Raw genomic sequence first — 10,122 nt, forward strand, 5'->3', positions numbered from 1 at the left:
GGTTGCTTTCAACTTATAACATGTATATCTCATGGATATTGTCAACATAGAGTAATATAATAAGTGCGATAAGTAAGTATGTAGGAATCAATGCACAGTTCACACAAGTGTTTGCTTCTTGAGGTGGAGAGAAATAGGTGAACTGACTCAACATTGAAAGTAAAAGAATGGTCCTCATAGAGGAAAAGCATCGATTGCTATATTTGTGCTAGAGCTTTGATTTTGAAAACATGAAACAATTTTGTCAACGGTAGTAATAAAGCATATGTATCATGTAAATTATATCTTACAAGTTGCAAGCCTCATGCATAGTATACTAATAGTGCCCGCACCTTGTCCTAATTAGCTTGGACTACCGGATCATCACAATGCACATGTTTTAACCAAGTGTCACAAAGGGGTACCTCTATGCTGCCTGTACAAAGGTCTAAGGAGAAAGCTCGCATTGGATTTCTCGCTATTGATTATTCTCAACTTAGACATCCATACCGGGACAACATAGACAACAGATAATGGACTCCTCTTTTATGCATAAGCATGTAACAACAATTAATAATTTTCTCATATGAGATTGAGGATATCTGTCCAAAACTGAAACGTCCACCATGGATCATGGCTTTAGTTAGCGGCCCAATGTTCTTCTCTAACAATATGCATGCTTAACCATAAGGTGGTAGATCGCTCTTACTTCAGACAAGACGAACATGCATAGCAACTCACATGAAATTCAACAAAGAGTAGTTGATGGCGTCCCCGGTGAACATGGTTATCGCACAACAAGCAACTTAATAAGAGATAAAGTGCATAATTACATATTCAATACCACAATAGTTTTTAAGCTATTTGTCCCATGAGCTATATATTGTAAGGTGAATGATGGAATTTTAAAGGTAGCACTCAAGCAATTTACTTTGGAATGGCGGAAAATACCATGTAGTAGGTAGGTATGGTGGACACAAATGGCATAGTGGTTGGCTCAAGGATTTTGGATGCATGAGAAGTATTCCTTCTCGATACAAGGTTTAGGCTAGCAAGGCTTATTTGAAACAAACACAAGGATGAACCGGTGCAGCAAAACTCACATAAAAGACATATTGAAAACATTATAAGACTCTACACCGTCTTCCTTATTGTTCAAACTCAATACTAGAAATTATCTAGACCTTAGAGAGACCAAATATGCAAACCAAATTTTAGCATGCTCTATGTATTTCTTCATTAATGGGTGCAAAGTATATGATGCAAGAGCTTAAACATGAGCACAACAATTGCCAAGTATCACATTACCCAAGACATTTATAGCAATTACTACATGTATCATTTTCCAATTCCAACCATATAACAATTTAACGAAGAAGAAACTTCGCCATGAATACTATGAGTAGAAACTAAGGACATACTTGTCCATATGCTACAGAAGAGCGTGTCTCTCTCCCATAAAGTGAATGCTAGGATCCATTTTATTCAAACAAAACAAAAAACAAAAACAAACCGACGCTCCAAGCAAAGCACATAAGATGTGATGGAATAAAAATATAGTTTCAGGGGAGGAACCTGATAATGTTGTCGATGAAGAAGGGGATGCCTTGGGCATCCCCAAGCTTAGACGCTTGAGTCTTCTTAGAATATGCAGGGGTGAACCACCGGGGCATCCCCAAGCTTAGAGCTTTCACTCTCCTTGATCATGTTGCATCATACTCCTCTCTTGATCCTTGAAAACTTCCTCCACACCAAACTTAGAACAACTCATTAGAGGGTTAGCGACAATAAAAATTAACATGTTTAGAGGTGACACAATTATTTTTAACACTTCTGGACATTGCATAAAGCTACTGGACATTAATGGATCAAAGAAATTCATCCAACATAGCAAAAGAGGCAATGCGAAATAAAAGGCAGAATCTGTCAAAACAGAACAGTTCGTATTGACGAATTTTATCGAGGCACCAGACTTGCTCAAATGAAAATGCTCAAATTGAATAAAAGTTGCGTACATATATGAGGATCACTTACGTAAATTGGTATAATTTTCTGAGTTACCTACAGAGAAAACAGCCCAGATTCGTGACAGCAAAGAAATCTGTTTCTGCGCAGTAATCCAAATCTAGTATGAACTTTTCTATCAACGACTTTACTTGGCACAACAAAACTCTAAACTAAGATAAGGAGAGGTTGCTACAGTAGTAAACAACTTCCAAGACACAAAATAAAAACAAAGTACTGTAGGTAAAAACATGGGCTGTCTCCCATAAGCGCTTTTCTTTAACGCCTTTCAGCTAGGCGCAGAAAGTGTGTATCAAGTATTATCAAGAGACGAAGTGTCAACATCATAATTTGTTCTAATAATAGAATCAAAAGGTAACTTCATTCTCTTTCTAGGGAAGTGTTCCATACCTTTCTTGAGAGGAAATTGATATTTTATATTACCTTCCTTCATATCAATGATAGCACCAACAAATAAGAAAAGGTCTTCCCAATATAATGGGACAAGATGCATTGCATTCAATATCCAAGACAACAAAATCAACGGGGACAAGGTTATTGTTAACGGTAATGCGAACATTATCAACTTTCCCCAAAGGTTTCTTTGTAGAATGATCAGCAAGATTAACATCCAAATAACAATTTTTCATTGTGGCAAGTCAAGCATATTATAAATTTTCTTAGGCATAACAGAAATACTTGCACCAAGATCACATAAAGAATTACAATCAAAATCTTTAACCTTCATCTTAATGATGGGCTCCCAACCATCCTCTAGCTTTTTAGGAATAGAGGCTTCGCGCTCTAGTTTCTCTTCTCTAGCTTTTATGAGAGCATTTGTAATATGTTGCGTGAAAGCCAAATTTATAGCACTAGCATTAGGACTTTTAGCAAGTTTTTGCAAGAACTTTATAACTTCAGAGATGTGGCAATCATCAAAATTCAAACCATTATAATCTAAAGCAATGGGATCATCATCCCCAATGTTGGAAAAAATTTCAGCAGCTTTATCACAAAGCTTTAATAGCTTTAGCAGCTTTCGTGCAGTTTCTCGCGCTTTGCATTAGAAGTGGAAACATTGCTAACACCAATTCTTTTATTATTAATAGTAGGAGGTGCAGCAACATGTGTAGTATTAGCATTACTAGTGGTGGTAATAGTCCAAACTTTAGCGACATTCTTCTCTTTAGCTAGTTTTTCACTTTCTTCTCTATCCCACCTAGCACGCAGTTCAACCATTAATCTTATATTCTCATTAATTCTAACTTGGATGGAATTTGCTGTAGTAACAATTTTATTATGATGATTTTCATTAGGCATAACTTTCGATTTCAAAAGATCAACATCAGCAGCAAGACTATCAACTTTAGAAGCAAGTATATCAATTTTCCCAAGCTTTTCTTCAACAGATTTGTTAAAAGCAGTTTGTGTACTAATAAATTCTTTAAGCATGGCTTCAAGTCCAGGGGGTGAACTCCTATTATTGTTGTAAGAATTCCCATAAGAATTACCATAGCCGTTGACATTATTATAAGGATATGGCCTATAGTTGTTACTAGAATTGTTCCGATAAGCATTGTTGTTGAAATTATTATTTTTAATGAAGTTCACATCAACATGTTCTTCTTGTGCAACCAATGAAGCTAATGGAACATTATTAGGATCAATATTAGTCCTATCATTCACAAGCATAGACATAATAGCATCAATCTTATCACTCAAGGAAGAGGTTTCTTCGACAGAATTTACCTTCTTACCTTGTGGAGCTCTTTCCGTGTGCCATTCAGAGTAATTGATCATCATATTATCGAGAAGCTTTGTGGCTTCACCAAGAGTGATGGACATAAAGGTACCTCCAGCAGCTGAATCCAATAAATTCCGCGAAGAAAAATTTAGTCCTGCATAGAAGGTTTGGATGATCATCCAAGTAGTCAGTCCATGGGTTGGGCAGTTTTTAACCAGAGATTTCATTCTTTCCCATGCTTGTGCAACATGTTCAGTATCTAATTGTTTAAAATTCATTATGCTACTCCTCAAAGATATAATTTTAGCAGGGGGATAATATCTACCAATAAAAGCATCCTTGCATTTAGTCCATGAATCAATACTATTCTTAGGCAGAGATAGCAACCAATCTTTAGCTCTTCCTCTTAATGAGAAAGGGAACAATTTTAATTTTATAATGTCACCATCTACATCTTTATATTTTTGCATTTCACACAATTCAACAAAATTATTAAGATGGGCAGCAGCATCATCAGAACTAACACCAGAAAATTGCTCTCGCATAACAAGATTCAAGAAGCAGGTTTAATTTCAAAGAATTCTGCTGTAGTAGCAGGTGGAGCAATAGGTGTGCATAAGAAATCATTATTATTTGTGGTTGTGAAGTCACACAACTTAGTATTTTCAGGGTTGGCCATTTTAGCAACAGTAAATAAAGCAAACTAGATAAAGTAAATGCAAGTAACTAAATTTTTTGTGTTTTTGATATAGCAAACAAGATAGCAAATAAAGTAAAACTAGCAGCTAATTTTTTTGTATTTTGATTTAGTGCAGCAAACAAAGTAGTAAATAAAACTAAGCAAGACAAAAACAAAGTAAAGAGATTGGGAAGTGGAGACTCCCCTTGCAGCGTGTCTTGATCTCCTCGGCAACGGCGCCAGAAAAAGAGCTTGATGGCGTGTAACTCACACGTTCGTTGGGAACCCCAAGAGGAAGGTATGATGCGCACAGCAGCAAGTTTTCCCTCAGAAAGAAACCAAGGTTTATCGAACCAGGAGGAGCCAAGAAGCACGTTGAAGGTTGATGGCGGCGGGATGTAGTGCGGCGCAACACCAGGGATTCCGGCGCCAACGTGGAACCTGCACAACACAACCAAAGTACTTTGCCCCAACGAAACAGTGAGGTTGTCAATCTCACCGGCTTGGTGTAACAAAGGATTAACCATATTGTGTGGAAGATGATTGTTTGCAGAAAATAGTAGAACAGTATTGCAGTAGATTGTATTTCAGTATAGAGAATTGGACCGGGGTCCACAGTTCACTAGAGGTGTCTCTCCCATAAGATAAACAGCATGTTGGGTGAACAAATTACAGTTGGGCAATTGACAAATAAAGAGGGCATGACCATGCACATACATATTATGATGAGTATAGTGAGATTTAATTGGGCATTACGACAAAGTACATAGACCGCCATCCAGCATGCATCTATGCCTAAAAAGTCCACCTTCAGGTTATCATCCGAACCCCCTCCAGTATTAAGTTGCTAACAACAGACAATTGCATTAAGTATTGCGCGTAATGTAATCAGTAACTACATCCTTGAACATAGCACCAATGTTTTATCCCTAGTGGCAACAGCACATCCACAACCTTAGAACTTTCTGTCACATCGTCCCCGAGATATCAATGGAGGCATGAACCCACTATCGAGCATAAATACTCCCTCTTGGAGTTACAAGCATCTACTTGGCCAGAGCATCTACTAGTAACGGAGAGCATGCAAGATCATAAACAACACATAGACATAACTTTGATAATCAACATAACAAGTATTCTCTATTCATCGGATCCCAACAAACGCAACATATAGAATTACAGATAGATGATCTTGATCATGTTAGGCAGCTCACAAGATCCAACAATTAAGCACAATGGGGAGAAGACAACCATCTAGCTACTGCTATGGACCCATAGTCCAGGGGTAGACTACTCACACATCACTCCGGAGGCGACCATGGCGGCGTAGAGTCCTCCGGGAGATGAATCCCCTCTCCGGCAGGGTGCCGGAGGCGATCTCCTGAATCCCCCGAGATGGGATCGGCGGCGGCGTCTCAGTAAGGTTTTCCGTATCGTGGCTCTCGGTACTGGGGGTTTCGCGACGGAGGCTTTAAGTAGGCGGAAGGGCAGGTCAGGAGGCGGCACGAGGGGCCCACACCACAGGGCCGCGCGGCCAAGGGGGGGGGGCCGCGCCGCCCTAGGGTGTGGCCACCTCGTGGCCCCACTTCGTCTCCTCTTCGGTCTTCTGGAAGCTTCGTGGCAAAATAGGACCCTGGGCGTTGATTTCGTCCAATTCCGAGAATATTTCGTTACTAGGATTTCTGAAACCAAAAACAGCAGAAAACAGCAACTGGCACTTCGACATCTTGTAAATAGGTTAGTTCCAGAAAATGCATGAATATGACATAAAGTGTGCATAAAACATGTAGATAACATCAATAATGTGGCATGGAACATAAGAAATTATCGATACGTCGGAGACGTATCAGAGTGACAGAAACCTCTAAGGTTATGGATGTGTTGTTGCCACTAGGGATAAAACATTGATGCTATGTCCGAGGATGTAGTTATTGATTACATTACGCACCATACTTAATGCAATTGTCTGTTGTTTTCAACTTAATACTGGAAGGGGTTCGGATGATAACCTGAAGGTGGACTTTTTAGGCATAGATGCATGCTGGATAGAGGTCTATGTACTTTGTCGTAATGCCCAATCAAATCTCACAATACTCATCATATCATGTATGTGCATGGTCATGCCCTCTCTATTTGTCAATTGCCCAACTGTAATTTGTTCACCCAACATGCTATTTATCTTATGGGAGAGACACCACTAGTGAACTGTGGACCCCGGTCCATTCTCTACATCTGAAATACAATCTACTGCAATTGTTCTACTGTTCTCTGCAAACAATCATCATCCACACTATACATCTAATCCTTTGTTACAGCAAGACGGTGAGATTGACAACCTCACTGTTTCGTTGGGGCAAAGTACTTTGGTTGTGTTGTGCAGGTTCCACGTTGGCGCCGGAATCCCTGGTGTTGCGCCGCACTACATCTCGCCGCCATCAACCTTCAACGTGCTTCTTGGCTCCTACTGGTTCGTTAAACCTTGGTTTCTTACTGAGGGAAAACTTGCCGCTGTACGCATCACACCTTCCTCTTGGGGTTCCCAACGGACGCGTGCTGTACGCGTATCAAGCGTCTTTATGTTTTTGTTTTTGTTTTGTTTGAATAAATTGGATCCTAGCATTCATTGTGTGGGAGAGAGACACGCTTCGCTGTTGCATATGAACACATATGTTCTTAGCTTTATTCTTAATGTTCATGGCGAAGGTTGAAACTGCTTCGTTAATTGTTATTATGGTTGGAAACGGAAAATGCTACATGTGGTAATTGGTATAATGTCTTGAATAATTTGATACTTGGCAATTGTTGTGCTCATGTTTAAGCTCTTGCATCATATACTTTGCACCTATTAATGAAGAACTACATAGAGCTTGTTAAAATTTGGTTTGCATGATTGGTCTCTCTAAAGTCTAGATATTTTTTGGTGAGGTTTGAACAACAAGGAAGACAGTGTAGAGTCTTATAATGCTTGCAATATGTTCTTATGTAAGTTTTGCTGTACCGGTTCATACTTGTGTTTGCTTCAAACAACCTTGCTAGCCTAAGCATTGTATTGAGAGGGAATACTTCTCGTGCATCCAAAATCCTTGATCCAAAAACTATGCCATTTGTGTCCACCATACCTACCTACTACATGGTATTTCTCCGCCATTCCAAAGTAAATTACTTGAGTGCTACCTTTAAAATTCTATTCTTTGTCTTTGCAATATATAGCTCATGGGAAAATAGCTTAAAAACTATTGTGGTATTGAATATGTACTTATGTATCTTATTTCTTAATAAGTTGCTTGTTGAGCGGTAACCATGTTTCTGGGGACGCCATCAACTATTATCTTTGTTGAATATCATGTGAGTTGCTATGCATGTTCGTCTTGTCTGAAGTAAGGGTGATTTATCATGATTAAATGGTTTGAGTATGCATATTGTTAGAGAAGAACATTGGGCCGCTAACTAAAGCCATGATCCATGATGGAAGTTTCAGTTTGGACAATCAATCCTCAATCTCTTATGAGAATATTATTTGTTGTTGAATGCTTATGCATTAAAGAGGAGTCCATTATCTGTTGTCTATGTTGTCCCGATATGGATGTCTAAGTTGAGAATAATCAAAAGCGAGAAATCCAATGCGAGCTTTCTCCTTAGACCTTTGTACAGGCGGCATAGAGGTACCCCTTTGTGACACTTGGTTAAAACATATGCTATGCAATGATAATCCATGTAAATCCAAGCTAATTAGGACAAGGTGCGAGCACTATTGGTAATCTATGCATGAGGCTTGCAACTTAGAGGATATCTTATACATAACACATATGCTTTATTACTACCGTTGACAAAATTGTTTCTTGTTTTCAAAATAAAATCTCTAGCACAAATATAGTAATCCATGCTTCCCTCTGCGAAGGGCCATACTTCTACTTTATGTTGAGTCAGTTTACCTACTTCTTTCTATCTTGGAAGCAAACACTTGTATCAACTGTGCATTGATTCTTACATGTTTACCTATTGCACTTGTTATATTGCTTTGTGTTGACAAATATCCATGAGATATACATGTTGAAGTTGAAAGCAATCGCTGAAACTTATATCTTCCTTTGTGTTGCTTCAAAGATTTCTACTATGAATTTATTGCTTTATGAGTTAACTCTTATGCAAGTCTTATTGATGCTTGTCTTGAAAGTACTATTCATGAAAAGTCTTTGCTATATGGTTCAGTTGTTTACTCATTATCTTTACCATTGCTTCGAATCACTGCATTCATCTCATGTGCTTTACATAAGTATTGATCAAGATTATGATAGCATGTCACTTCAGAAATTATCATTGTTATCGTTTACCTACTCGACGACGAGTAGAAACTAAGCTTGGGATGCTTGATACGTCTCAAACGTATCTATAATTTCTTATGTTCCATGCTACTTTATTGATGATACTCACATGTTTTATACACACTTTATGTCATATTTATGCATTTTCCGTCATTAACCTATTGACAAGATGCCGAAGAGCCAGTTGCTGTTTTCTGCTGTTTTTGGTTTCAGAAATCCTACAAAGGAAATATTCTCGGAATTGGATGAAATCAACGCGCAGGGTCGTATTTTTCCACGAAGCTTCCAGAAGACTGAAAGGATTACGAAGTGGGGCGACGAGGCGATGCCACGCCAGGGCCGCGCGGCCAGGGCTGGGGCCGCGTCGCCCTGTTGTGTGGGTCCCTCGTGTCGCCCCTAAACCTACCCTTCCGCCTATAAGAAGCCTTCGTCGAGAATACCCCATTACCGAGAGCCACGATACGGAAAACCTTCTAGAGACGCCGCCGCCGCCAATCCCATCTCGGGGGATTCAGGAGATCACCTCCGGCACCCTGCCGGAGAGGGGAATCATCTCCCGGAGGACTCTTCATCGCCATGATCGCCTCCGGAGTGATGTGTGAGTAGTTCACCCCTGGACTATGGGTCCATAGCAGTAGCTAGATGGTTGTCTTCTCCTCATTGTGCTATCATTGTTTGATCTTGTGAGCTGCCTAACATGATCAAGATCATCTATTTGTAATGCTACATGTTGCGTTTGTTGGGATCCGATGAATATGGAATACTATGTTATGTTGATTATCAATCTATCTATGTGTTGTTTATGATCTTGCATGCTCTCCGTTGCTAGTAGAGGCTCTGGCCAAGTTGATACTTGTAACTCCAAGAGGGAGTATTTATGCTCGATAGTGGGTTCATGCCTCCATTTAATCTGGGACAGTGACAGAAAGTTCTAAGGTTGTGGATGTGCTGTTGCCACTAGGGATAAAACATCAATTCTATATCTAAGGATATTTGTGTTGATTACATTACGCACCATACTTGATGCAATTATCTGTTGTTTGCAACTTAATACTGGAAGGGGTGCGGATGCTAACCTGAAGGTGGACTTTTTAGGCATAGATGCATGCTGGATAGCGGTCTATGTACTTTGTCGTCATGCCCAATTGAATTTCACACTACTCATCATGATATGTATGTGCATTGTTATGCCCTCTTTATTTGTCAATTGTCCAACTGTAATTTGTTCACCCAACATGCTATTTTTTATTGGAGAGACACCACTAGTGAACTGTGGACCCCTGATACGTCTCCAACGTATCGATAATTTCTTATGTTCCATGCTACTTTATTGATGATACACACATGTTTTATACATACTTTATGTCATTTTTATGCATTTTCCGGCACTAACC

The sequence above is a fragment of the Lolium perenne genome, chromosome 2 (genome assembly GCF_019359855.2).
Source record: "Lolium perenne isolate Kyuss_39 chromosome 2, Kyuss_2.0, whole genome shotgun sequence".
NCBI lineage: Eukaryota > Viridiplantae > Streptophyta > Magnoliopsida > Poales > Poaceae > Lolium > Lolium perenne.